The 27682-nt window shown below is 40.3% G+C and overlaps 1 long non-coding RNA gene across 2 annotated transcripts in view; it reads right to left on the bottom strand.

The window, feature by feature from the left end:
• The window catches only part of LOC117979147 (uncharacterized), a 68683-nt gene extending 50362 nt beyond the window's left edge, over positions 1–18321 (bottom strand). The window contains exons 1-4 of one of the 2 annotated variants that reach the window (XR_010109278.1): positions 17080–18318; positions 15987–16075; positions 15420–15720; positions 14517–14650 (exon numbers count right to left, since the gene is read on the bottom strand). This is a non-coding gene — a long non-coding RNA (uncharacterized LOC117979147). Of the gene's footprint in view, positions 1–14516; positions 14651–15419; positions 16076–17079 lie in introns of both variants that reach the window. The other variant, XR_010109277.1, reaches the window with a different exon arrangement.
• Between the last annotated feature and the right edge of the window lie 9361 nt (positions 18322–27682).

The raw sequence follows: 27682 nt of genomic DNA, 5'->3' as shown, positions 1-27682 counted from the left end.
ATTTTGACTAGTCTAAATCAATCATGACCATCCCATTGCCAGCTTTCCCACACATTCCTGTATCAAGGGATGGCCACATGATCCAGTTCTGTTAACGACCTGTCAAGGGAAGTCAGGCAGGGGCCTTAAGGAAAAGTTTTACCTTCCTAACAAAAGCAAGAGACATGCTTGGCACTATCTTTTTCTTTCCCTTTTCTTCCTGCCTTGAACACAGATGTGATGTTCAGCTGGAACATATTGCTATCCAAAAAAAAGGCCAAGAGAATCTTAGACGTGCTAGCTCTAATGTCATTGAGCCACTGAGCTAATAATATCAGCTTGTTCCATGAAACAAGCCTGTAGTCAGGGCTTCTATTATTCACATTAGAAATCATTCCTGGATTTAAATATTTGCTCATCTTCTATTGCTTAGATAGAAGAGTATAGAACAGTGGTTTCTCTTGAGGAACATCAATCTTTAAATCAATGTTTATTTGGGATTTCCTTTATACTCCATTATCTGTTCAGCTTTAAAGTTCATGTTTCCATGACGGTCACAAGAACCTGTCCTAGTGAGGGACCAACCTGTAAAGAAATGACAGCTGTGTTTTTCCCTCATGGCTCAGAACTGTCTTAATCAAGATAAGAAAATAGTTGGATTCCTCTGCCTACCCTCTGACCCCTGGATTCCCCTCCACCCTTACTAGTCTGCCTTAGCTACACACAGAGAAATGGTTTTCACAGCCAGTTAACACCATGGTGTGGTGGGAGGCTCAGATGCAGAAGGAAAAATTTATTCTCCATAAAAACAAATCTAAAAGAACTGCCAATGAGAAGAAGGTGGATCTTAAAATTAATGTCACAGCAGGAAAGTTTGTGCAAGAGTATTCTCCTATAAAGGGAAGAAAAATTTGCCTAACAGAATGAAAGGCTAATATCTTTCAGTAATTGACAAAACAGGAAAGATAGTCAATCATTCAGGACTCGGGGTCATACATAAGCAAACAAGCTGTTCATCTGGTGATAGACAGTCTTGCATCAACTATAGATGATTACCTACTGTGAAGTGGCCACACAAATCCCATGGTCTCTCTGAGAGAGGAGCTAGAAGAGTTAAGTGCTGTGTGCTCTGAAAAACACTGCCAGCCTGTAGTAGGTGCTCAGTAAATATTTGTTTAATGAATGAACATTTTCTGACTTTGAAGGGACAGAAAGCCACTAGCTTCTGCAAAGTGACACTGGCCATATTTCAGTTTATATAGAAGAAATATACGAGCAAGTGAAAATGACAGTTTACCCAGACCGTGATGAGATGACCTGGTTTCTGACGACACCCATATTTAACCTGCAGGAAGTAGCCTATGTGCACCCAAGCATTCTGTAGGAAAACAGGGATAATTTTCAGGTAGTGTGGTATGGGCTCTGGAATTAGACTGTCTGAGTTCAAACTGAACCCCACCCCTTACAGCTGTGTAACATTTGGAAATATTAAGTTTCCAAAATTGTTAAGTCTCAATTTCCTATGCAGTACAAGATAGAACAAGAATAGTAACGACTACAGAATTCAGTTATGTGATGATCAAATGAATTAATCTATGTGTAGTGCCAATGTATGACAGCCACTCACTAAATAGTAGCTATTTTTGTTGTTGTCACTTTCCTCATTGGCAGCATCTAACTTGTCATCTCACCCATCAAGCTCAGCCATCAATTGTGGAGAATTCACAATCTCTCTTTTGCTTTTATGCAAAATAATTTGATTCTTTTTTTTTTTTAAATAGAGTCTCACTCTGTCACCCAGGCTGGAGTGCAGTGGCACAATCTCGGCTCACTGCAACCTCCACCTCCCAGGTTCAAATGATTCTCCTGCCTCAGCCCGAGTAGCTGGGACTACAGGCACGTACCACCATGTCTGGCTAATTTTTTGCATTTTTAGTAGAGACGGGGTTTCACCTTGTTAGCCAGGATGGTCTCGATCTCCTGACCTTGTGATCTGCCCACCCTGGCCTCCCAAAGTGCTGGGATTACAGGCATGAGACACCGTACCCAGCCAAGAATTTGATTTTTTTAATTTAATTTTTTTGTGTGTGTGAGAAAGAGTCTCGCTCTGTCACCCAGGCTGGAGTGCAGTGGCATGATCTCATCTCACTGCAACCTCCGCCTCCCAGGTTCAAGTAATTCTCCTGCCTCGGCCTCTTGAGTAGCTTGGATTACAGGCGCATGCCACCATGCCCGGCTAATTTTAGGTATTTTTAGTAGAGACGGGGTTTCACCATGTTGGCTAGGCTGGTCTCGATCTCCTGACCTCAGGTGATCGACCTGCCTTGGCCTCCCAAAGTGCTGGGATTCCAGGTGTGAGCCAGCATGCCCAACCCAATTTAATTTTAACATGAATGATTTTGTCTGTTGAGATCTTATGAGGGGTCTCTAATGATTACTGGCAGTGGTTTGGTGCTCTCAGAAGGAAGTTCCAAGACATTAGTCATTCAGCCCGGGGACTTGCATTTACAAAGCAAGTGGGCTCCCTGGCCATGGCGTGTCACTGGGCTGTGGTCTGAGCTCAGGACAGAGAAGAAGCCTCGCCAGAACCTTAGAAAGAGTCCAGTGAAAGGGCTGCTCAGGTCGCCCTGCATGTCTTTGCCTCTCCCCGATCAGCACTCCATAGCATCTAATAATGCTGTCTAGGGAAACACACTCATTTACCACATGTGCTTTCCTTGGCATTTTTAAAAATTTATTTTTATTTCATTTTATTTTTCAACTTTTATTTTAGATTCAGGAGGTACATGTTCTGGTTTGTTACCTGGGTATACTGCATGATGCTGAGGTTTGGGGTACAAATGATCCCATCACCCAGGTACTGAGAATAGCACTCAACAGTTAGTTCTTCAGCTGTTGTCCCCCTCCTTGTCTCTTCCCTCTGGTAGTCTCCAGTGTCTATTGTTTCTTTGGCATTTTTAGATTCATAGGAACTCTTCTCCCTGCCTACGAGTGATCCATTTTCAAGAAGTGGCTCTCCATGACCAAGTTATTACATAACCTAGAAAGCACTTCAATCAAGCTGAAATTATTTCATGTCCCAGTTCATTTGCTTGTTTATGTCTCCTCTCACTGGAATGTTAAATTCCATGAGGATAAGGACTATTTCTGTCCTGGGCTGCTAACATAGTACCTAGAAAACAAGTGTTGCTGTATATATATATTATAATTAATAATTATTAATATAGTATAGCTGTATTTATTCATTATAATTATAGCTCCTTGGAGGCTACCTGCCTTTTTTCTTGTCTGTATCCTCCACTGGACCATAATTATTAATTATAGTATATATATGGAGGAATGAATGAACAAACCACAGGGAACACAGAAGTTGTACACACTATGTCTACTAATTCAGAGTTGCACAGATAATTGAAAAGTTTTTCTTCATTATCATTATGATCAGCATAAAACAGCCTCAGATTATTAAGCACTTATTAAGTGCCAACCCTACTGTGCATTTTACACATCTCATTTAATTGTCACAAGCCATATGGCACACATTATTATTCCCGCTTTCCAGATAAAAAAACCGAGGCTTAGAGAAATTATTTGCCAAAAGTTTCCAATTGCCCTTGAGATGGGACTTAAATTTTCCTTTTCTTCCTGTATTATTATTTTTCTTAATTGACAAGTAAAAATTGTATGCATTTCTGGTATACAACGTGATGTTTTGATACATTTATACACTGTGGAACAGCTAAATCAAGGTAATTAATGTATGCGTTACCTTACATACTTATTTTTTGTGGTGAGAACACTTAAAATCCACTTTTTTAGCAATATGCAAGTACACAATATTTTGTTATTAATTACAGTCACCATGATGTACAGGACTTAAATTTCTTAACATGGTTTACAACTCTAACCTCATATTCTTTCATGGCTCAAATGCCAGCCTAATGCTTCATTCTCTTCAGTTAGAAATGTAGTACAAAGTGGATTAAACAGTTTATTTTCTCACCTAGGAATTCCCGAAGTAGGAAATGTGGGGCTGTCACAGTGGCCCCGTGATATAAGCAAGGCCCCGGGCTCTTTTAATTTTTCCTTTCTACTATTCTGGTATATTGCATTGTTACTTCATGGTCACAAATGGCAGCTGTCCTGTGCGCATTGTGTCAGCATTCACAGTGAGGAAGAGGAGGAAGGGCAAAGGTCTGTGCTAGCCGAGTGTTCCTCCTTAATCATGAAACGAAAAATTTTCCAGAATCCCTCCAGCAAACTGTGATAACATCTCATTGACCAGAACTGTATCAAATGGCTATCATCAGGTGCAAGAGAGCCCTCTATGACAGAAGGTAGAGAAGAAAAAAAATCATAGAAATAATTTTCAATTTAGCCAACCAACAATCTCTGCACTCAACCATCCAGAGCTACTGTCAGAGTTACAAAATGACAATGCTTGCTCTTATTCCTAGAGCCTTGCACATGTTCTTCCTTCTTCTTTCTTTAGCTTGATATGTTTCCTCTTCTTTGATATTTTCCCTGGCTGAAACATCTCCCACCACCAAGAGTGGGTAAATGCCCTCCTATCAGTTTTCTTAGCTCCTTGGAAACTACCTGCCATTTTTCTTGTCTGTATCCGCCACTGGATCAAACTCTTTGAAGATGGTACCATGTATTTTCATCACCATATCCTAGCATCTATCACAGTGTCTGGCACAATAAGCCTTTATTGACTGAATGAAGTGAAAAATCTAGGAGTCAAACTTAGGCCTTTCCAATTCCAAAGGCCACATTCTGTTCGTTATGTAACACTGACTATGAAAAATAAAACAACATATTTTAGAAATCCCTTGTAAGAACTCTCCAGCCTCTCCTTCAAAGACACCATAGAGTTTTACTGTTTATCATCATCATCATCATCCTCATTATCACATTTCTCTCTTGTCCTCTAATAGAGGACACAGAAACAAAGAGAGTAACCAAAAGCTGGGCAGGAGGACAACAGAGCCTGAAAAATAGCCAAACTGAGTGACTAGTTTCCAAGAAAAAATAAAAGCTGAATATAATGAAGAAAAATATTTCAAAGTTCAAATAGGATGCTCTGGCATACCTAATTGTAGCCCCAGTACTAACTGGCATTTGCTTTTTATTTTTCCATACATATTTAGTATTTATAGACCAAAGCTCACGTTCTGTGATTTTTTTTAATGACTTCCAAATGCATTGCGATCACTTAAAGGTAATTACTCATTCAGATGAAATGTACATCTAACAACCAGAGCTTTCTCAAGCAGAAAAGGCCCTTCAGAGATGGTTGAGAAAATGTTATGCTCAACCTGTGCAATATTGTTAGAAAGAAAGGAAATTTCTTGTCATCTGCTGGCAAGATGCCATTCCTCCACTTGCCCCTCTCAACTCATGTGAGAGGCAAAGCACCAATACCACACTTTTGGCTAACACAATGACAGAAATAATTACCTTCACCTGGGACAGTCTAAGTTCTGGGTTAGATTTTTGTTTGTTTTTCTTTTTGGCATTTTAATTTGGTCACTATTTTTTTCCATATTTCCACCATTCAACACTCAAACCTCATACATGTTAAATGAGTCATCCTCTTTTCTGTTTCAGCATATTTTTAATGAGAAGAAACCGTATCGTCTGTGGTGACTTAAATACATCCACAAATGCTTTGATACGTGAAATACATTCACACCTCCTTTCAGAGAAGGAAGGCTAATTCCTTTCCCTCTGAATGTGGGCTAAACTCCATGACTCATTTCTGACCAATAGAATAAAATGGAAAGGACAGTGTATAACTGGGAGACTAGGTTGTAAAAGGCACTGCGATCTCTCCTCTCTCTCTCTCTCTCTCTCTCATATTACTCGCTCTGGGAGGAGCCAGCTGCCATGTAACAAAGACACTCAAGCCTTGTGGAGAGACCCTCATAGAGAGTAACTGAGGCCTCCTGCCAACAGCCACATAAATGAGCTCAGAAGCAGATCCTCCAGTCTCAGTCAAGCCTCAGATGACTACAGCCTCAGACTATTGAATGCAAACTCATGAGAGACCTTGAGCCAAGACCATCCAACTAAGCTGCTCCCAATTTTCTAATGCATAGAAATAAATGTGTATTTATTTCTATTATAAGAAATATTAAGTGTTTATTGTTGGAAGCCACTAAGTTTGGGGATGATTTATTGCATAAGAATAAATCACTAATTCAATTACATTAAATATATATACAATTATCACCAAAAACCCATCATCCTAATATGGTTTCCATCTTTGTATATTCTCTTCCACATGTAAATGCTTTATATAATTGTTATCATAAGCTATTACAATTCTTATTCTGTCATATTGCCATATTTAAACATGTCCTTTGTTGTTATAATGACTTTATAATTGATATTTTTAACATTTAAATAATACTTGTTCATGTGGATATGCCATAATTTTTAAGTCATTTCCATAATATTGAACATTTCAGCGGTCTTCAGATTTTTTTCTATTAGAACGTTTACTGCAGTGAATATCTTTGAATATACAGTGTTTTGCTTCTCTTATTTGGTTAAGGTAAACTTTCTATATTTGAATTACTGGGGAAAAAAAGTATGAACATCTTTGTGCCTCTCATTAAATAATATCATATTTTCTTTTCAAAAAGATATATCAATTTATCAGCAATGAATAAGTGTACCAGCTACACTACAACCATAATTATATTACAATCATTTAAAGTTGTGCTAAAAGGTACAAAATTGCATCTCATGTTTGCTTTAATTTAAATTTCTTTGATTCCTAATGAGATTGTATGGGCTTTTTTAATGTATAATTCTTGTTTCTACTTTTGTGAATTATCTCCTCCTATATTTTGTGATTATCCTAGTTTTAGTTGCACTTTTCTTATAAATTTGGATGTAAAATTACAGATTAGAAATATTAACCTTTAGAAATATTAGCCTTTGATTAAAATGTTTTTCCAGTCAGTTGTGCATTTATACAAGTTTCCTTTTCTCAGTATACAAAAATTCTTAATTTTTTACATTCAAATATATCAATACTTCTATGTTATTTCTTCCATTGCTTTCTACTACTGCATAGCTAAGAGAGTTCACATTTTCCCTCTGATCTGAACTGTTATTTTCTTCTAGTTTCTCTAGAATTTATGAAGAGGTGTTTCATTTTGTTTTGTTTGTACCCCAAATCCATCAGGAATTAATTTTCATACATACTGTAAAATGTAGATATTTTTCAGAATTTTTCTTATTTTTAATTTAAAATAGTTCACAGTAACTTGGTTTTTAAATGCCTACAATACTCCTAGGGGTAACTGTGATCACTGAATTGTCACCAAAACAATGGCAAAGAATGACATAACCAAGACCTACGGCGGACACTATAACTGGAGACTTCTCTTTTTTTTTTTTTTCATGTCCATAGAACAGACAAGTGCTTCTGGGAGACTGGGCTCCTCCCTAGCCCAAGGGGGTGAATCATGATTGGCCCAAGTCAAATATTTTATTTTTCTGTGACTGATTTAGGCTTGGGTTTGTCTTACCATGTTGGCCAATGTTAAGTGCAGAAAAACCTGCCAGGGGGTCTCTGCCAATAGCCTTTCTCACGAACAGAAAGAGACATACAGAAAGAAAGATCCCTCTTCCATCAAAATTGCTACCTGCCTGTGCCTAGAACATGTCAGGAACCTTGCAACCATAAAAAGACAAGTCAGAGAACAAATGCTGAAGATGATAGAGCAGACAGATGGCAAGACGGGTATTACATGATGGTGTTGCACTATGGAATTAACCCATTCTAGCACTGCCCTACCTAAAAATGTGTTCTTTAACAGAATATGTATTCCTATTGTTATTGCCACTTTCAGACACCTTTTCTGTTATTTTCAGCCACAAATATCTTAAATTTTAAAACCTCTTTAATGTTTTTCCCCTTGCTCGTTGATTTCTCACACACTGTCTAGAAACGATGCCACAGGGTTAAGTTCCAGATTCGTAAATTCCAAGAGGCAAAAAGCCGGAGCGTGTCTGGGAGAGTGTATTCTGTGAACCTCGCCATTAGCAGGAGATGGGGTCTTCACTCCCCCAAGAGCCTTTGCAAACTCTGTGTTTCTCCCATATTCCAACTGTGCCTTTGTGCTCAGGGCCCTTTGCCTTCTTTCTCAGTAACAAAGCACACCTATTAGAACCCTAAGTACTTATAGGCTCCAACTTTCCCAAGAGGATGAGTTGCAGTGAATGACAAACACCATTTTCCACCGCCATTAAATGCAAATCTCTAGACACCTCCTTATCAGCAACAATACAATGAAAACTGAACACTCTGCTAACAAGATTTTGATAGTAAGAGTGGTAAACTGCCATGTTCTACAAATCCTGCCACAGAGGAACAAGAGTTTGCCCAATTAGCAACCTTCTTAATAATAACAGCAAATACATATTCAAACAACCTGAGACTAAATGAAAAATTCAAATAAATCAGAAGCTTGGTCTACAGCAGTGGTTTTTAACTGAGCTCACTAGAACCCTCGAGATTCTCTACAGAAACACCTCAAACGAAAATAAGTGGGACTGAGGAAATAGCTCAATCCCGGGCCCCTCTTCAAATGAAAAGCTCTGCTTTTATCTGTGTTTTTTATATATTGGTCTTGTACAATATTCAACTTGAAGAAAGACTTTCTTGTTGTTGTGAAACACTAGCTGACACTCAATGTTTTGGAGGAATAATAAACAATAAAATTTTTGCAAAATTTATACCAAAATAAGCAACCAGATCATTAAGGGAAAGATGGGAAGGCAGAAGATACTATCTCTTTTTTCTTGTTATTTTTATTTTCCTTCTTGTCATTTTTAGTATAATAACTTAATGAAAGGCCAACATATATGTGTATTTTTCATATGAGAACTAGAACAGATGAGACTTTCATTATTGGATCTTTGTGCTATATCTGGTCTTCTTGATGTATGTTGGATGAGAGGGGATGGTAAGAAGGAGAAGGCTGGTTCTCATCGTTCCATTTTATTTTGATAACCTGCCCACACAAATTACTGGCATAGCTTTCACCACATTGGCACACACAGGCTATTTCTATTGATCTCGAAACTTAAAGAGTCCATGACCTCATCTGAAGTATGCGTTTTAATAATTCACTCCATTTAAAGACCCATTAAAATGTCAGAACTGTCATAAACCTTGTAAACAGTTGTTACTTCTAATGTCTTCAAAATGATAATGCATTATTGATGAAAACTTGGTTCATAATCACATTACTCCCATTTGACAAAGCCAATACAGCATATGCTTTTTTCCACATCCCAGAACTTGTTCATTCCCCTTCAGCTAGGCCTCCCCGGGTTCTTCCAAAGAGTTCTTTGGAATCTTCTCATGTCCCAAGCCAAGACTGACTTATAGGCTGACTTACTTCAAAGAGGACACTAGTGCAAAGATATGATTATAAATTTGCCTGGAGAAGCCACTGACCAGACAGTACAAAAGGAGGAAGGAGCTGGGGAGTTAGAAATCCACTGTTAGGCCAGGAGTGGTGGCTCATGCCTGTAATCCCAGCACTTTGGGAGGCTGAGGCAGGAAGATTGCCTGATCTCGGAGTTCAAGACCAGCCTGGGCAATAAAGTGAGACACCATCTTTACAAAAAAATACAAAAACTAGCCAGGTGTGGTGGCATGCACCTGTAGTTCCAGCTATTCAAGAGGCTGAGGCTGAGGCAAGAGGACCATTTGAGCCCAGGAGTTCGAGGTTGCAGTGAGCTGTGATCATGCCACTGCACTTGACTCTGTCTCTAAAGAAAAAGAAAGGAAAGAAAGAGAAAGAGAGAGAGACAGAGAGAGAGGGAGGAAGGGAGGAAGGAAGGGAAGGAAAAGGGAGGGAAGGAAGGGAGGAAGGAAGGGAGGGAGGGAGGGAGGGAAAGAAAGAAAAAGAAGGAAGGCAGGAAGGCAGGGAAGGCAGGAAGAAAGAAAGAAAGAGAGAGAGAAAGAAAGAAAAAGAAAGAAAGAAAGAAAGAAAGAGAAAGAAAGAAAGAAAGAAATCCACTGCTAGCTGACATGTTGGCTTCTTTGGATGTATAAGGCTTTCTCCTTCAGAAATTCCTAGGTGTAAACACACAAACTTGATTTCAGGTGCTTTTTCAATGGAGCATGAATACAAAGAACATATTAGTTTGATTATCAATCAAATGAGTAAAATGAAAAAAATTCTCCAAAATATGGGATTCTCCTTAAAAGTAGAGTTGCCAGGTAAAATGCAGGATTCCCAGTTAATTTTGAATTTCAGATAAATGATGAATAATTTTTAGTAAAAATATGTCCCAAATAATGCATGGGACACGTACTAAAGAATGATTTGTCATATATCTGAAATTCATATTCTCCTTGGCATCTTGTATTTTTATTTGCTAAATCTGGCAATGATACCTAAAAAGTACGTTTTAATGCCTCACCTAACATTAAAAATGCTGATGGTGCCAGCTTAGTGGTCCCCAATTCAGGCAACACATTAGAATTACCAGTGGTTGCCTAGGCCCACCCTTTAGAGCAGCTAAATCAGTTTGGGGAATAGTACCCAGGCATTATTTTAAGCTCCCCAGGGGGTTCTAATGGACATCTAGGACTCAGAACCACCTTGCTGGTAGATATAATGACCCTCTCAGAGAGGCATATCAAAGATGTCTCAGGATCTAGTGACAGGGAAATATATGTATGTTTAAAAGCATATTCAACATTTTAATATAAATTTATATTTGAAAAATAAAATGTGTTTATGTTATAATCTACAAACAAATAAGAGTAACCAAGTTATTCAAATCTGGACAGCTAAAAGAGATAATAAAGCACATAGTCCAGAACCTGGGGCAAGTCCCCATGGGGCAGAGCACCTGGGAATAGAGAACAGGGGTCACAAGGCAAGGGGCAGGCAGGATTTAATGGGTGCACAGGTGCCCCGGGTCAGAGGGTAACAAAGACCAGGGTTCAGAAAAACAGACAACAAGAAGTAGGACCTCGGGCCAAGAAGCTAGACAGTCACCAGCCAGGCACCAGCAGATGCACAACCGATCATGTAGTTCTGCCAATTGCAGGACTTTGGGGACATCAATCCCAGCACCTGGCTGGCACAGAGTTCACAAGTGACATAGGTGTGAGCATTTGGCTACAGTGGGGAACAGAGTTACAGAGAAGGGCAATGGTAAATTCACTTCTCTGAGTAAAATGCCAACTGACCTGCACCTATGGTGATTTGAAATGAGTTTGACGCTTACAAGTCACAGCTTTTAGTCCTGCATATTTTTTTTCCTTGAGACAGGGTCCCACACCAATGCCCCGGCTGGAGTCCAGTGGTCACAGCTCACTGCAGCCTCAACTTCCCAGGTTCAGGTGATTCTCCCACCTCAGCCTACCAAGTTCCTGGAACTACAGGTGCGCACCACCCCACCTAGCTAGCTTTTTGTGGGGCTTTTTTAGTAGAGACGGGGTTTCACCGTGTTTCTCAGGCTGGTCTCGAACTCCTGGGCTCAAGCAATCCGCCCACCTCAGCCTTTCAAAGTGTTAGGATTACAGGCATGAGCCACCATGCCTGGCCTAGTCCTGTGTACTTTAAGTAGGGTGATGTGCTCAACCTGAGTTCTTTTCTGAAAAACAAGGAACATAACCTTCTTTGTGGGGATGTGTAAGCAGCATACCCAGAGACAAGTTTGCACTGAATGCTGCAGCCCTAGAGCAGAAGCCAGGCATTCTGAAGTCACCCACTGCCCTGGGAACTACAAAAAGGAGGGGTAAATGTACTACAACTCTCATTGACTACACAATAATAAACATCATCTTGCATTTGCTAATCCTCCTCCATCTCCATTTTATGTCCTAGGTTTATATTTTACTAAGATTTCTATTCTCCTAATAAAATAACATCCTGCTTTTATGATCTTCTTCATGCAAAAAACCTTAAACCACAGCAACCTATCCCCTCCAAAGGCATAAAAGTAAACCAAAAGCCGTATGGCACTGGAATTAAAGTCAGCATATTGTTGTGTTGTATAATTCACCATTATTACAAATGATTTCTCAGTGATATTATGGTATTAACCCACTCTAGTGTGCAATGATTCATTATAGTTCTGTTTTCCTCTGAAGCCCAGCCGGCCGTATTTCAAGTGGAGCTCAGCTGAATTTAACCACACAAACATTATATTGCCAGCACCATTCCCCAGCCCAGCCACCTGACTCATGGAAACTGCGTGTTTCAGGCCATCCGCAGGGTTTCTAGCTCTCAGCACACAAAGAATGCTGCAACTCCGTATCTACAAGATTCCATCCTAATTTGTGGAGGTAATCAGTTCCATCCATCCTTACAGACATCTGACCTTGTCACTCATATTATACTAGAAAATTTTGAGTCAGGTGCCCAGCTCCCTAATTTCTTGATGGGCAAATTTGAAGATAGTTAATGAAAGTCACAAGAGAGATTGTGGAATTTCTCTCAATTAATGAGGAAGATGTAAATTTGCCTTCCTTTCACAGAGGGAACTTGGTACTTAACATGTATATTAAACAACATACATTAAACAACTATGTAGGAAACCTTTATGTATACATAAACTACATCACATATGTATGCATAAAAATATGCGTTTGTCATCTTGATGACCCCAATCTCACAACTCCCTGGGCTCACCCTGTCTCTTAATATTCAAGTAAAATGATTCAAACGACCATACTACTGAGGAGACAAGCAGACCCTGATTATCTGGGAACAGGCCTGGTACTATGAGCAACACTTTGGTGTATTTTTTTGTTGAACACAAATAACTTTATGGACCATCAGCACCAAACAAGGCCACTCTGTGCCCATAACGGATCAGGACAAAAATAAGACCACTCAATACGTGTGAACACAGACAAAGCAGGAATATTGTCCAACCCACGAAATACCAGATGTCCCCCTCTCCAAGCTAATGTGGGCAACTGCTGCTGCTTTACCAACTAAGGTTTCAGCCTCATTCTAGCCTGCCCACCCTATGCATAAGATAGTTAGGATAACCAATCATAGAATTATCTCCGCTTCCTGACAGCATTCAATTAGAGCAAAGCCCGCTTTCTTAAAACCTCCCCTAAAATCACCCAACACAAGACCAAAGCCTGCAAGCCTTTATAAATCCACTCACTGAGATGCCCCACAGCTCCCCACAATGTAAGTTCTCCCCCGCTGCAGCTGCAATGAGTAGTAGACCCAACTTGTTCAACTATTAACACATATGTGTTCCTGGTGTTCTTTGGCTACAGGACATTGAGACTTGGAACATCAGAATTTATCCTTATCTTTTCAAATGTCATTTCCCCTGGCATATTTGAGAGAAAGGGGTTACCTAGCTTCCATACTTGGGTCAATCCTGCTTCGTGGCTGTTCTCTGGATCCTAACCGACATGCTCAGCTCCATTTTAGGAGTTCTGGGACCACTGTCTTTTGCCCTCTTTCTGCAGAACATTACAAACACAAGGTTATGAGCAAAATAAGTATTTGTGTGAGGATTTGGAAGTAATGGAGTGCAGCATGGAATACACAACTTGAAACTGACTGTCATACATCCGTGCCAACATTTCTCAAGGACTCCCTCACCCCCTCCCTCTACTGCCACCTTCCTTTCCCCGTAAGTTTTTTTTTGTTTTGTTTTTGTTTTTGTTTTTGTTTTTTTTGAGACAGAGTCTCGGTCTGCCACCCAGGCTGGAGTGCAGTGGCGTGATCTCGGCTCACTGCAAGCTCCGCCTTCCGGGTTCACGCCATTCTCCTGCCTCAGCCTCCCGAGTAGCTGGGACTACAGGTGGCCGCCACCATGCCCGGCTAACTTTTTGTTTTCTGTATTTTTAGTAGAGACGGGGTTTCACCGTGTTGGCCAGGATGGTCTCAATCTCCTGACCTTGTGATCTGCCTGCCTCTGCCTCCCAAAGTGCTGAGATTACAGGTGTGAGCCACCGCGCCCGGCCGTCTTTCCCCCTAATTTTAAAGAATTTCTCACTATCTGGGTTCTCCTTGCTCCCCTACCTCCATGCCACCAGCTTTGTTTATGTGTTTGTCCTTTCATCCTTCTGTCATCTGAACCCCCAAACTTCAGCTTCCAGCAGCCTCTCCTCAACATTCCTCTCTTATTTGCAGAGCCTCCAAACCCTGAACTCTCTTGCCCACAGGAAAGGTGGTGAAAACTTTATTATGCAAATCATTTTTCTCATTTGCATGCCCTACCCTAAGCACCCTAGTAGCAGTTGGCATGGAGCTGAATCGGGTAGTAAGCAGAGAAATCAACATTTTTATAAAACCACCCCAAGAAGGTATATGAATTTTTAAAACAAAAGAAAAATGTTCCTCCTGGATGGAATTCTGCTCTAATTCTACTAGAGTAGTGGTTTTCAAACTTTCTTGGTTGAGAACCTCAATAAGAAATACATTTACATTGCAACTCAGTATATACACATATAAACATGATGGATGAGAAAGAGACTGAGAGACAGAGAGAAAGAGAGAGAGATCTCTTACCCTTACTAAAATGCTCTCTGGCCAGGCATGGTGGCTCACGCCTATAATCCTGGCACTTTGGGAGGCCAAGGCAGGAGGATCGCTTGAGCTCAGAAATTCAAGATCAGCCTGGGGAACATAGGGAGATTCCATCTCTACAAAATAATAATAATAATAATAAATTAGCTAGGCATTGTGGCTTACACCTGTGGTCCCAGTTACTCAGGAGGCTGAGGTGGGAGGATCACTTGAGCCCAGGAGTTCAAGATCAGCCTGGGCAACACAGTGAGATCCCATCTCTACAAAAAATAAAAAAATTAGCTGGGTGTGGTGGTGCATGCCTGTAGTTCAGCTACTCAAGAGACTGAGGTGGGAGGATCATCTGAGCCTGGAATGTCAAGGCTGCAGTGTGCTGTGATCACACGACTGCACTCCAGAGTGGGCAACAGAGTGAGACCCTAAAACAAAGTAGTCTCTACAAAAAAAAAAAAAAATACAAAAATTAGCCGGGTGTGGTGGTGCACACCTGTGGTCCCAGCTACTCAGGAAGCTGAGGTAGGAGGATTGTTTGAGTGTAGGAGGTCAAGGCTGCAGTGAGCCACGTTTGCATCACTGTACTCCAGCCTAGGTAACCAAGTGAGACCCTATCTCAAAAAAAAAAAAAAAAAAAGTAAAACATAATAAAAATAAACTGCACCCTGATATTTCCTTTCTAATTCTACTTTTTTTAATGGAAAAATTCTAGTTGGCTGAAACCTGTTATGCTGATTTCATTACCCATTAATGGATCTCACATGGTAGTTTGAGCATGCTCTCCTACAGCAACTAATATTTAAAATAACAAACTTTTCTTCCAACTATAGGTAGAAAGATAGATCTTATACACACACACACACACACACACACACACACACACACACTCACATGAGGTATCACCTGGCAGGTTCTTGAGCAGGAGGAATAATACAAGAGAGAAGGAAAAAATGTGAATCGCCTCTTCTCTGTAGCTTGAATTCGCCTGACTGCGGCAACGCTCGAAGTGTAGCATCAATTCATATGGCAACCAGTTCATTTGAAGGAGTTCCTTTCAGGTGAAGAGATTTGTTGAGGCCCAGCCAAAGATGAAGCAAACCAAGGCCCAGATGAGAGCTAACTCAGGACGCGACTTCAGTGGCCTCCAAGAACAGATGCAAAGAACCCAGCGGCCCAGCAATTACACAGGAAACTGCAACGTGGGAGAATGCAGATAGGCAAAATAAAGAGTAATAAGACCACAACCACACCTAGGGCAGTTCAGGGAGCCGATGTCAACATAGAGAAGGAGAAGTGGTTGACGGGAATTACAGAGGGATGAACAGCCCCAGGAACAGAAACCAGCCATGGAGGAAAGGGTGTAAACCACACAGGTAAAGTGATACTTACCCTGGAACCAGAACCAGAAACTATGGATCCTACAGGAAATGGATGCAGCTTCTTAGAGCTGTAACATACCTTTCAACCGATTGGTAGCTCTCCCCTGAGCAGAAAATCCACTTGTGAATGTGAAGGTCCCAGATATTTTTGCAGAACGAAGCCTTGTTCTACAAAGGCCAAAGACAAAGTACGGTGCATTAAGCCAGGCAAGGTTGATGAGAATGATGAGGATTAAACGCTATTTTTACCAAGAATTTGAGACAGTGCCCCATTTTGGCTACTTTTCACACCTTTACCCTTAATTCATACATCTTCTCAAATAGAGGTTTGTAAGTGTGCATTCATTATCTTTCCCTGGAGTTATAAATTCATTTTCACTGATTTTTAAGCTCTAGACAGCCTTGCTAGTATGTTTACATTGTGGTGTTTATTTTCAGAGGTAGAACTGCAATAAATGAAAAATATTTTCCCTTCAGTAGAAAGGGAAATATTATACTTAGATATTTATAAGTGGTTATTTTTTAAATGCTAAGACAAAAATATTATAATTATTATACATTGCTGACAATAATTTTCTGAGTGTTTCTAGTTTAAACACAAAGTAATATTCATGACATGAACTATACTTCAAACTGAATATGGAATAAAAATGTATTTAAATAACGAGAGCAAACTGCATATCTAAGTGTACATGCAAATCAGCTTAACTGTTTCATGTTAGAGTTACTATGATGGGAAATCACCATAATAAAAATAATAAAGCTATTTTTTGAGTACCTATTTTATGCCAAGTGCTGTGATGGATATTTTATATGTCCTCTCTTATTTAATACTCACAATAACCCCAAGAAGGAGGTAATATTAACCCTATTTTGCAGATGATGAAATCAAAGTACAGAGAGATTAAGTCATCTGCCCAAGGTTACACTGCTAGTAAGTGGCCAAACTAGGATTTCGACCTGTATCTCCCCCCGCAAGTCTATATTTGTTTCCTGTTTCTACACTGCCTCCTCCATCTCAACCTTTGGGGAGATGACATCCAGGTGCTTATTCTGGGTACAAGGCTTTGCCCAGTCAAATGCCATCATCTTTAGAACCTTCCAGAGAATATGGATGTGAAAACTCTAGACAGTTATGTTCTCTCACCAAGAAGTAAGCAGACTGTACTCACTCATGTGAAATGCAAGACAGACTCAAGTGGGTTTCCGAGGGTTTCTTTTCAGACATAAGACCTCAGCAAGAGCCTTCTAGGACACCACCAATGTCTGCAGAGCCTAGTTCAGCCCGGGGCTTCAGATAGTTTTGGATGTTCCCCTCAGCAGACTGCAAGCTCTGTAAAGACAGTTGTATATGGCATAGAATGGACCAGTCACTGAGGACACAATAAATGCTGATTATCTGCTTAGGGTTTCTCCCACAGAACACTGCAGAAGGGCTGCATCCTACAATGGCTCACACCATTTTCCCTAATCCTCTGTTCCCATAATTTCCCTTAGAAGTAAAAGCATCTCCGCTGGGCGCCGTGACTCACGCCTGTAATCCCAGCACTTTGGGAGGCCAAGGCGGGCGGATCACAAGGTCAGGAGATGGAGACTATCTTGGCTAACGTGGTGAAACCCCGTCTCTACTAAAAATACAAAAAAAAAAAAAAAAAAATAGCCGGGCGTGGTGGTGGCACCTGTAGTCCCAGCTACTCGGGAGGCTGAGGCAGGAGAATGGCTCCACCGGGAGGTGGAGCTTGCAGTGAGCCGAGATCGCGCTGCTGCACTCCAGCCTGGGCGACAGAGCGAGACTCCGTCTCAAAAAATAAATAAATAAATAAAAAATAAAGAAGTAAAAGTATCTCCCACCCTCTTCCCTGGAGGCACCTTCCTGCATTCAAATAAGTGCTTCAAGGCACAAGTCTGTTTCATTACGTTCCTCCTCCACTGGCAGGAAAGAGGGGTTGAGGAGAGTTCTCCTCCATCACATCCTGCCTAAATTCTGCAGCAGCAGCCCAGGTGTCCTTTAAGGAAGCAAAATGGACTCCTAAAATGGGCAAAAAAGTATTCATTCTTAGACCAAGAAGACACTTTGCGTCATAAATATTCAATGTTAATTAGCTAGTAATTCGTGTTTCCTTGGATTTGGAACCTACATACATTTTTTAATGGACACTGTCTTCTCTCAGGAGTAGCCAGCTCTAGATTTTTTGGCACAATTATGTGATATGTGAACTAATGATGATTTCTTGTACTAGTATAAAATTTTAATGGGGGGGAGGGGAGAAACAAAATAGAAATTTAACATAAATGGAACAACAAACAGTCATGAAGGAAATTTTTATGATACAGTAACTGTTATTAGCTTGATGTGCTGACTGAGAAAAGATACAGTATGCACTTTTTAAAGTGACTTTTAAGGAAGAATAATTTGTTTGCATAAAATGTGATTACTTACCCTCATAAATGTTTATTTGAATTTATTGCACTATAACCAAAGCCAACTGCATCAGCCACAGCAGGGAAACCAAATTTTGAATTGCAAAGCAAACCAAAGGTGTGACTGGGAACACATCAGCATCCAATGCTGACTCGGAGAAATTGAGGCAGTTAAAATTCTGCTGATTTCTCAGGATGTGAGACTCTAATGAAGCTGAATTGTTTAGAAACAGAAAAAAACTATAACTCAGACTGGGACCCACCTCTTCTGAAAAAACAACACCTAGATGACACCAGTCAGCACCTTTCTCAGCTTCACCTGGCTTTCCACCTGCTGTCCACACTAGAGTCTATCAACTGGCTATTTGAGGCTGAATCCAGCTGCAGATGCCATTTTTATAAGTCCACATTTAAATGCATTTAGAAGAGTTTAGAATAAAGCCCAGGTGGGCTCTGCTTTCCCAACTGACCGGTGTCCATCATGCCCTCTCTTCTTAGGCTCCTACCTTCATTCACGTACCTGCCCCACCTTGGGCCCTGGAACCCTTGATCCACACACATGCCTTCCAAGGACTCATGAAATACTGCTGTCTATAGACAAACGATAAAACCAAAAGCCATCGAGGACAAGGGCTCACATTGTCTCCATCATTGGCTAGAAGGAGAAGAATGAGAAAAGGAGGAGGAAGAGATCTTGATCCTTAAAAGTGCCTTTACACTAATTTTCTCAACTGAGGCTGCCCAAGGAACCACAGTAAGTCAGAGGTAGAGGAGGCTCCAAGGCTTCTACTCCCCATTTCCCAGTGCCCCGCTCTTCCAAAGATCCCAAAACTACTTCTACTCCAAACCGAGTGGATTCTTTGCAAGCAATCACTGATAAAAGATACAAGAGATGGCTAAGGAACATCTTGGAGGACATGAGGAAGGACAGGCAAGCCTCTACGGAACAGACCAGGACATCTTGAAATCTTTCCACCATGTGGAAATAAAATTTATTTTTTAGTGGTGATTCTCCATAATCAAACGACTCCATTTTTTTGTATTATCCAGGAAAATATCTTTAATATTGTGATTTTTGTTTTTAGATTAACAGGAAGTCTTGGTTTCTAATGTTACCTTGTTACTCCTTTTAACTTTGTCACACTAAGAGAACACGAAGAGGGACAAGAAAGGGGGTGGAAAGGAAAGAGTAAAAATGTTGAACCTTACAATGTGCCAAGCACCAGGCTTGGTGAATTAACATGTGGTATGTCATAAAATCCTCACACATCTACATGTTAGAAAGCAGGAAGCAGGGCTGGGAGCAGTGGTGAATTAACATGTGGTATGTCATAACACCCTTACACATCTACATTTTAGAAAGCAGGAAGCAGGGCTGGGAGTAGTGGCTCACACCTGTAATCCTAGCACTTTGGGAGGCCGAGGTGGGTGGATCACTTGAGGTTAGGAGTTCGAGACCAGCCTGGCCAACATAGTGAAACCCCGTCTCTATTGAAAAAAAAAAAAATCAGCTGGGCATGGTGGGGGGCACCCGTAATCCCAGCTACTCAGGAGGCTGAAGCAGGAGAAATGCTTGAATCTGGGAGGAGGAGGTTGCAGTGAGCTGAGACTGCACCACGGCACTGCAGCTCCAGCCTGGGTGACAGAATGAGACTCCATCACAAAAAAAAAAAAAAAGAAAAGAAAGAAAGAAAAAAGAAATCAGGCAACAGGAGTTAAGTAGCTTGGCCAAGGTCCCAGAGCAAGTAACAAAGTAGCTGGCCTATACTTTGTCTTTTAGAACTGCTGGCCAACCACCATTTACATTCACTGCTTCATTTTTTGGGATTGTATTACATGGGTTAGGCTTTGATTTGTAAGTGGAAATAAAAATGCAACATATTTAATGTGACATCTTCATTTACCTGGACAACTTTCATTTCCCCTTCACGTGCTTAGTTAAGGCCTTCGTGGTCCACAGTTCATTCAATAGCCACAATTTTAAAATCTGATTTCCAGAATGTTTCTTTAAAGAATGTAGTTATAGAGGACAGAAGGGGCAGTTGTCAGTATTCATACCAATGCATTGAGACAATTACTGGAAATTTAGCCTAAAAGAGGGTTTTTCTGAACTCTACTAATCACTGTTTCAGCTCTCTTATTTCTTTCAGTTACAGAACAGCTGAGGTTTAGTGAACAATTTCAGCCTCTTCCTACAGAGAGCTCTTCACCAGTGGTTCACTTCATCTGGAGCACCAGCAAATAGCTCAAATGTAAGGGCTGATAACTGTATTTCCAGATACCAGGTTATGCCTATGTCCACCATAGGAAGTCGGTTTTGTCTTTCTAAAATATCATCATGAAAGCATCCTCACAGCATGAACCCTGAGAGAGAGAGAGCTCAATACTTCATACAATGTGTCAAGAGAAGCATTAGCAACCACAAAAAAATTTACAATATTTTATTTCCACTTTATTTCCCTAAGTCCCCTGTTGTCCAGACCTTTCTGGCCTTCAGAAACCACAGGTAGCTTCTGGCAAAGCTTGAGACAGATGGCGATGTGAAGTTCCTGGCAAGTGAGATAAATGTGAGCAATATCAAGCACCCACCTCACAACTTTGGAGGCTCATGACGCACCAGCTCCTACCCGAGGCCTCAGGAAGGATCGCTTGCTAAAATAATTTTCTGGTTAACAAGAAACCTATGCAACATTTTATGCCTGGGTGTTTCGAAAGCCCCCTCTGAGGGATCCACACTATGCATTTTAATTTAGGTTTACATGTTTTGTCTTTTAGTAGAATGAACTGTGCATAACATTTCACAATATAAAATAAAAAACCCTTGATACAGTTCATCTACTGGAAGGTTTTAACTCTAAATCCAGAACAAATAAAGCAAAATAAACACAGCAGTACTCCAACTTTCTTCCTCCAACATATGCTAACTTTTTTGGCCATAGATTTAGGGGAGATTGGGGATAGGGAGGAAGACAGAGGAAATAGTAAGACACAGGAACATTGGTGACATGCTAAGGAATCCTTAATATCATCTGGAATCAATGATCTTTTATTGAAAATCAGAGTGCATAAAACAATGTCCTGAATTCTTCTTACTCATTTTGCCACACTTGCTGGAAATCAATCCTTTTGCAATCAGCTCAGATATCAAATAATCTTTGAGAGGATTTATGCCCTTTCAGCATGTAAATGTGTATTTTAGATCCATTTGAAAACACAATAGGAGGGTTAATTTGAAGATCATAGACATTTTCTATTTGTTTTGGTTCAATTCCACAAGGTTTTATAGAGTTCCAGGTTGGTACACAAATTCTCTAACAGAAGCTCTGTCCAGGAGCTGTCAGTGGCCTTTAAGAACATCCACTTTATCCCACCCTCTGATGGATGAGAAATGAAACCCAGAACACTTAGATGATTTGCCTGTAATTACACAATATGAGGAAGAGCTGCCTTCAAATGTATCATCAGAAGGTCATGTTTTCCATGTTTGGCATCTGATTCTCCATCCGCATCAGCAGGACTTGAAGGCACCAGTGCCCTCTGGCAGACAGACCCATTTCTCCAAGGACTTGGATGTGTTTGACTAGTGGGATTGGGCAAATGACACTCCTTTAGAGAATCTTTTGTAATTAGACCAGTCATGAACATATCTTTGCTTCATTCCATAAACCTGGCAACTTCTGAAAATCTGGAATTCTCCTTTCAATTTATTTTCCTTTGTCCCATGAAATCATCTGAGATAGGAAAATAACTGTGCTATTTCTCTACACTTCATCAGCCTAAAATTTAAAAGAATATGAGGCAAATGAGGCTGAAAAGACTCCCTTCTTTCTATTTTCTAAATTCTATTCATCCTCCAAGACTCAATCCCAACAAACCTTCACAAGATCTTTCCCAAACAATCATAGCCCACCCTGACTTACTATGGATGTTAACTTCGGTATCATATATTATTCAGGTCTCTTCCCAACTTGATTTCTGTAAAAACTGAGAGTTAAAACGAAGAATAAACATAAAGATCAAAATATTGACTTTATTACTACGTGATTTTGCTAAGACTAACCCCTAGTTTATTTATCTAGGTAGACTTACCCCCAATCTCAGGCAGCCCTGGAGCAGGGCAAGAGGTGGATGCACACCCAAGTGAAACACACACGTTGGAAGGGAAGCATCGAGGAAGGCCCATGCTCTGTATAGACAAGCTAGCTCCCAAGAGGAGAAAGGAGGATGGAATTGTCCTGAGCATACTGTTCAGTCCATGAAGGTGGAGTGAATAAAGGGGAGAGAGAAACCTGGAGTGTACTCCGTTGAAGTCACCCTCAAAAAACCCAGTGGTGGGAAAAATGTTCTCCTCCAATTCATAGTCTTGCATTACATTTCTCTATGAATGTTAGTTCTCTTTTTTTATCTGGATTTTTAAGCTTTTTCAGGACAGAAACCATGTCTTAAATGGCTTGTGTCCCTCACTGAAGCAAATACAATACTGAGTAAATAATGAATACTTAATACATACTTGGTTTTTAAAGGATTGATCATAACAGCAAGGGTTGTACAAAGTTAACTTTTCAAATTTGTGAGGAAACAAACCTTAGAACACTAATGTGTTTCATCAGTAGGTTGACCAGGTTGGACATGGGTCCCAAGTCAAATTCTCATATCCAAAAGATCCAACTTAAAACCATGCAGCCTTATTCTCTATTACAAAAATCTTCTATGTTGTTATTTGGAAAACATTATAACCTAAAGACTTTGAGCATAATTTGGCATAAATTCAATCTCTACACACAACCTAAATGTTTGTTCTCCTTTAATGAAATAGCTATTGATAACATTGCAAAGTTTCACTGAAAGAAAAATAAATACTTATTAAAAGAAATAAGAATTAGAAACTGCTGCTTAATGCGCAAATATGGGTAGGATATGCCCAAATTCCTCCAAATTGGTTGATGAAAGTCTTGCAGTTATGCTATAATCAGAAGAAAAAAAAAACTACACTCGGAAGAAATGCCCTACCAGCATACTAAGAAAATTATGAGTATAAAATTCCTGAGTTTACAAACCATCTGCCAAGATATTAAAAATGCAGTTCCAGACATAAAGGGAAGCACAACAAACTAAAGAAATTTCTAAATTGGAATGTCCTGAAATTGAAACTCTAAAAATTCCCCCAAGTGGGAACTGATGAGGTGAAGCCTTCTTTCTGAACAGACACATATTGAAAGAGCAGTAGTGAAATTGTTACCTACATAGTGTCCTCCCCTAGGAAGAGGGAATTTTTAAATATTCCTAAAAGAAAAAGAAAAAACAAACCTCCTTAGTTGCCTTAGCCTACAGACAGATTAAAACTTCCCCACTGTGGCCACTGTCATTCTAGGTTGTCCTTTGTAAGATTAACCCATTGTTCCAAAAATACACAGGTTCCAGGCCCATACATTTTTTGATTTTTCAACTGCTACATGTTTTTACATCTTTCTGGGGGTACATGTGATATTTTGATACATGCATACAATGTGTAGTGGTCAAATCAGGGTATTTAGCATATTTATCACCTTGAACATTTATCATTTCTTTGCGTTGGGAACATTTCAGATCTTCTCTTCTAGCTATTTTGAAATATAAAATATAATGTTAACTATAGTCACTCTACTTTGTTAGCAAACATTATAACTTATTTTTTCTATGTAACTGTATGTTTTTACCTATAAACCTCTCTCTCTTCGTCTCCTCTACCTCCTTCACACACACACACACACACACACACACATACACCTCCTTCCCAACCTCGGGTAACTATCATTCTACTTTCTACCTCCATGAGTTCAACATTTTTACCTCTCACATGTGAGTGAGACCACGCAATATTTGTCTTTCTGTATCTGACTTATTTCACTTAACGTGATGACCTCCATTTCCATCTATGTTGCTACAAATAACATGATTTCATTGTTTTTTATGAATAAGTGGTATTCCTTTGTGTGTATATACCATATTATCTTTATGTATTCATCCACTCACGGCCACTTAGGTTGATTCCATATTTTGGCTATTGTGCATAGTGCTACAATAAACATGGAGGTACAGGTATCCCTTTAATATACTAATTTCCTTTCCTTTGGATAAATATCCAGTAGTGGGATTGTGGGATCATATGGTAGTTCTATTTTTAACTTTTTGAGAAACCTCCATGCTGTTTTCCAAAATGGTTGTACTAGTTTACATTCCCACCAACAGTGTATGAAAGTTTCTTTTCCTCCATATCCTCATCAGCATTTGTTATTTTTTGGTTTTTGTAATAGCCATTTTAACTGGGATAAGATGAGATCTCATTGCAGTTTTAATTTGCATTTCCCTTATGATTCGTGTTGTTGAACATTTTTTCATAATAGCCATTGGCCATTTGTATATTTTATTCTGAGAAATATCTACTTCGATTTTTGCCCACTTTTTAATTGAATTATTTATTTTTTTGCTGTTGAGTTCTTTGAGTTCCTTGTATATTCTGGATATTAGTTCCCTCTTGGATCAAAAATTTGCAAATATTTTCTCCCATTCTGTGGGTTGTCTCTTTACTCTGTTTATTGTTTCCTTTGCTGTACAGAACCTTTTTTTTTTTTTAGTTGGAGTCTCACTCTGTTGCCAGGCTGGAGTGCAGTGGTGCCATCTCAGCTCACTGCACCCTCCGCCTCCCAGGTTCAAGCGATTCTCCTGCCTCAGCCTCCCAAGTAGCTGGGACTACAGGCACGCACCACCATAGCCAGCTAGTTTTTGTATTTTTAATAGGGACGGGGTTTCACCATGTTGGCCAGGATGGTCTTGATATTCCGACCTTGTGATCTGCCCACCTTGGCCTCCCAAAGTGCTGGGATTACAGGCGTGAGCCACCACACCCAGCCCAGAAGCTTTTTAATTTAATACATTCACATTTGTCTATTTTTATTTTTGATGCCTGTGCTTTTGAGGTCTTAGCCATAAAATCCTTGCCTAGACCAATGTCTTAAAGCATTTTCCCAATGTTTCCTTCTAGTACTTTTATAGTTTGGGTCTTACACTTAGGTCTTTAATCCATTTTGAGTTGATTTTTGTACATGGTGAGAGATAGGGGTCTAGTTTCATTCTTCTGCATATGAATATCCAGTTTTCCCAGTACCATTTATTGAAGAAGTTGATCTTTCCCCGATGTATGTTCTTGTAATAAATTTTTTGTGCATAATTTTTGTGCATAAAGTTAGCCAGTGTCCCAGAAACTGAAGTCCCAGACTCCTGGAGACCCAGACTCCTTATATTTGGAAGAACCTGTTTTCAAGAAATGCCTACCTGAGACCTCTAACCATATCCAACCCAGCTAATTGTATCCAAGATGATCCTGGGCCCAGGCCAGTGAAAATTGCTTCAATAAAGTCAGAAAGCTCAAAACATAAATTTGCAGAGCTCAAATCCAAGAGGGAACTCACCCACAACTCCAGTTTCTGTGAGAGATCCACAGGTGCAGTGGGCCCTGCCTGTGCCTATTGATGGCACATATGGAAAGTATGGAACATATTAGAATATATGAGAGCTCCTTCTTCAAGTAACTTAGACATAAATGTATAGGATCATGGTTCTCAAACTGTAGCAAGCATCAGACTCACATGGAAGCCTTAGGAAAACTCAGATAGTTGGGCCTCATTCCTACAGTTTCTGATATGGTGGGTCTTGGGCGGGGCCAGTAAATCTATACTCCAAAAAAGCTCCCAGTGGTTGCTGCTGCTGCTCAAGGGGGCCACGCTTTCAGAACTACTGGCCTACAGAGTGAAACAAGAGCATGGGAAGGGCATGCCCTGGCCAGGACCTCCACAAAGGCAATCATCCACGTGTGCCAACAAATTGAATGTGTTCATTGAATCTGTTTTCACTGATGAGCATCTCTTATGCCTCTTATTCCAAGTCTTGCCCTGCTGATGAGAGCAAGAATGTCTCTGCCTTTGATCACCTCTCTCAGGTCTAGGGTCTTAAACAGCCCTCCAGATGTTACCCTTTCTCTGCACTTTGGGACTCACGTTTCTAAAGCCAAGAAAACCAATACCTCCACGAATTTATTTCTACAATCCAAAAATCAAGCCATTGCAGATAGAAATGACTGCCCAGTGAGTGCTTAACTACAGTTATAAATTAAAAATAGATCAGCAAAGACAAATGCACAGTCACCTTTAAAAGAAAAATGCCTTGAATGTGGCTTTTGTTGAAATAATTTTTTTAAAACAAGAAAAGAAAAATGCTACCCAGACGTACAAGCCTTGACTTTCATCAGATTGAAGCTACTTAGACACCTAAAACCCAATCAGTCAGAAAGAAGATATAATTGGTCTTAAAAAACTTAGGAAAGATGGGACTTCTAAGAGCCAATCTGTCAGGCCCCTTGGAGAAGCATCCAGGGATCAGCGAAGCACTTTATCAGTCCAGCTCAGATACCAATCTACCTGCTGTGGATTCTCTTTTCTAAAAATATATGCAATGGGACACACCAGTACAGACTTATGACATGAAATATTTAAACTATATTATTAAATCTCTCAGCCTTGATTCCATTGTCACCAAGTGGCCTTCTGATAATTTGGTTTTTCATGCATGGAACATATCTTCAGGAAAAGTGTGCCCAGTCAAGCCAACCAAGAATGTCTGGTCCCGTGGTAATAACATTTCTCTTAGTAAGCTGGCATCCTGACTTCATACATCAGCCTGTTGAGAGCTTTGCTCATGTGAGGAATTTCCCTTAAGTCCAGTTTAACTCAGGAATACCAGCAAGATCTCAGTTTCTAGATTTTGGAACCCAAAAAGCAAGACTTTGATTCCCCCAGGCATATGCCATCTTAGGAAGCCTCCTAATGAGTGGTCGGCTGTTGTGCAGCACCCTGGGAGGATGAAGCCAACAAGATAACTAAGACACTTGGTGGTTGAGCAATAAGATCACACTCCATGGAGAAAGAAAGCGTAAAAACAAGCTGGCTGGGCGCAGTGGCTCACGCCTGTAATCCCAGCACTTTGGGATGCCGAGGCAGTTGGATCACGAGGTCAGGAGTTCAAGACCAGCCTGGACAAGATGGTGAAACCCCATCTCTACTAAAAATACAAAAATTAGCTGGGCACAGTGGCAGGCGCCTGTAATTCCAGCTACTAAGGAGGCTGAGGCACGAGAATTGTTTGAACTTGGGCAGCAGAGGTTGCAGTGAGCCGAGATCGTGCCACTGCACTCCAGCCTGGGCGACAGACTGAAACTCCATCTCAAAAAAAAAAGGACAAGCTTCAGAGTTAAATAAACTTGTGGTAAATCCTCTCTCTATAGCTTACTAGCTTTGTTATTTAACTGCTGACTCCTCATTT

The sequence above is a fragment of the Pan paniscus genome, chromosome 12, assembly GCF_029289425.2.
Source record: "Pan paniscus chromosome 12, NHGRI_mPanPan1-v2.0_pri, whole genome shotgun sequence".
NCBI lineage: Eukaryota > Metazoa > Chordata > Mammalia > Primates > Hominidae > Pan > Pan paniscus.
The sequence above is the reverse complement of the archived record's forward strand: the minus strand, read 5'-3'. Positions and strand labels throughout refer to the sequence as shown.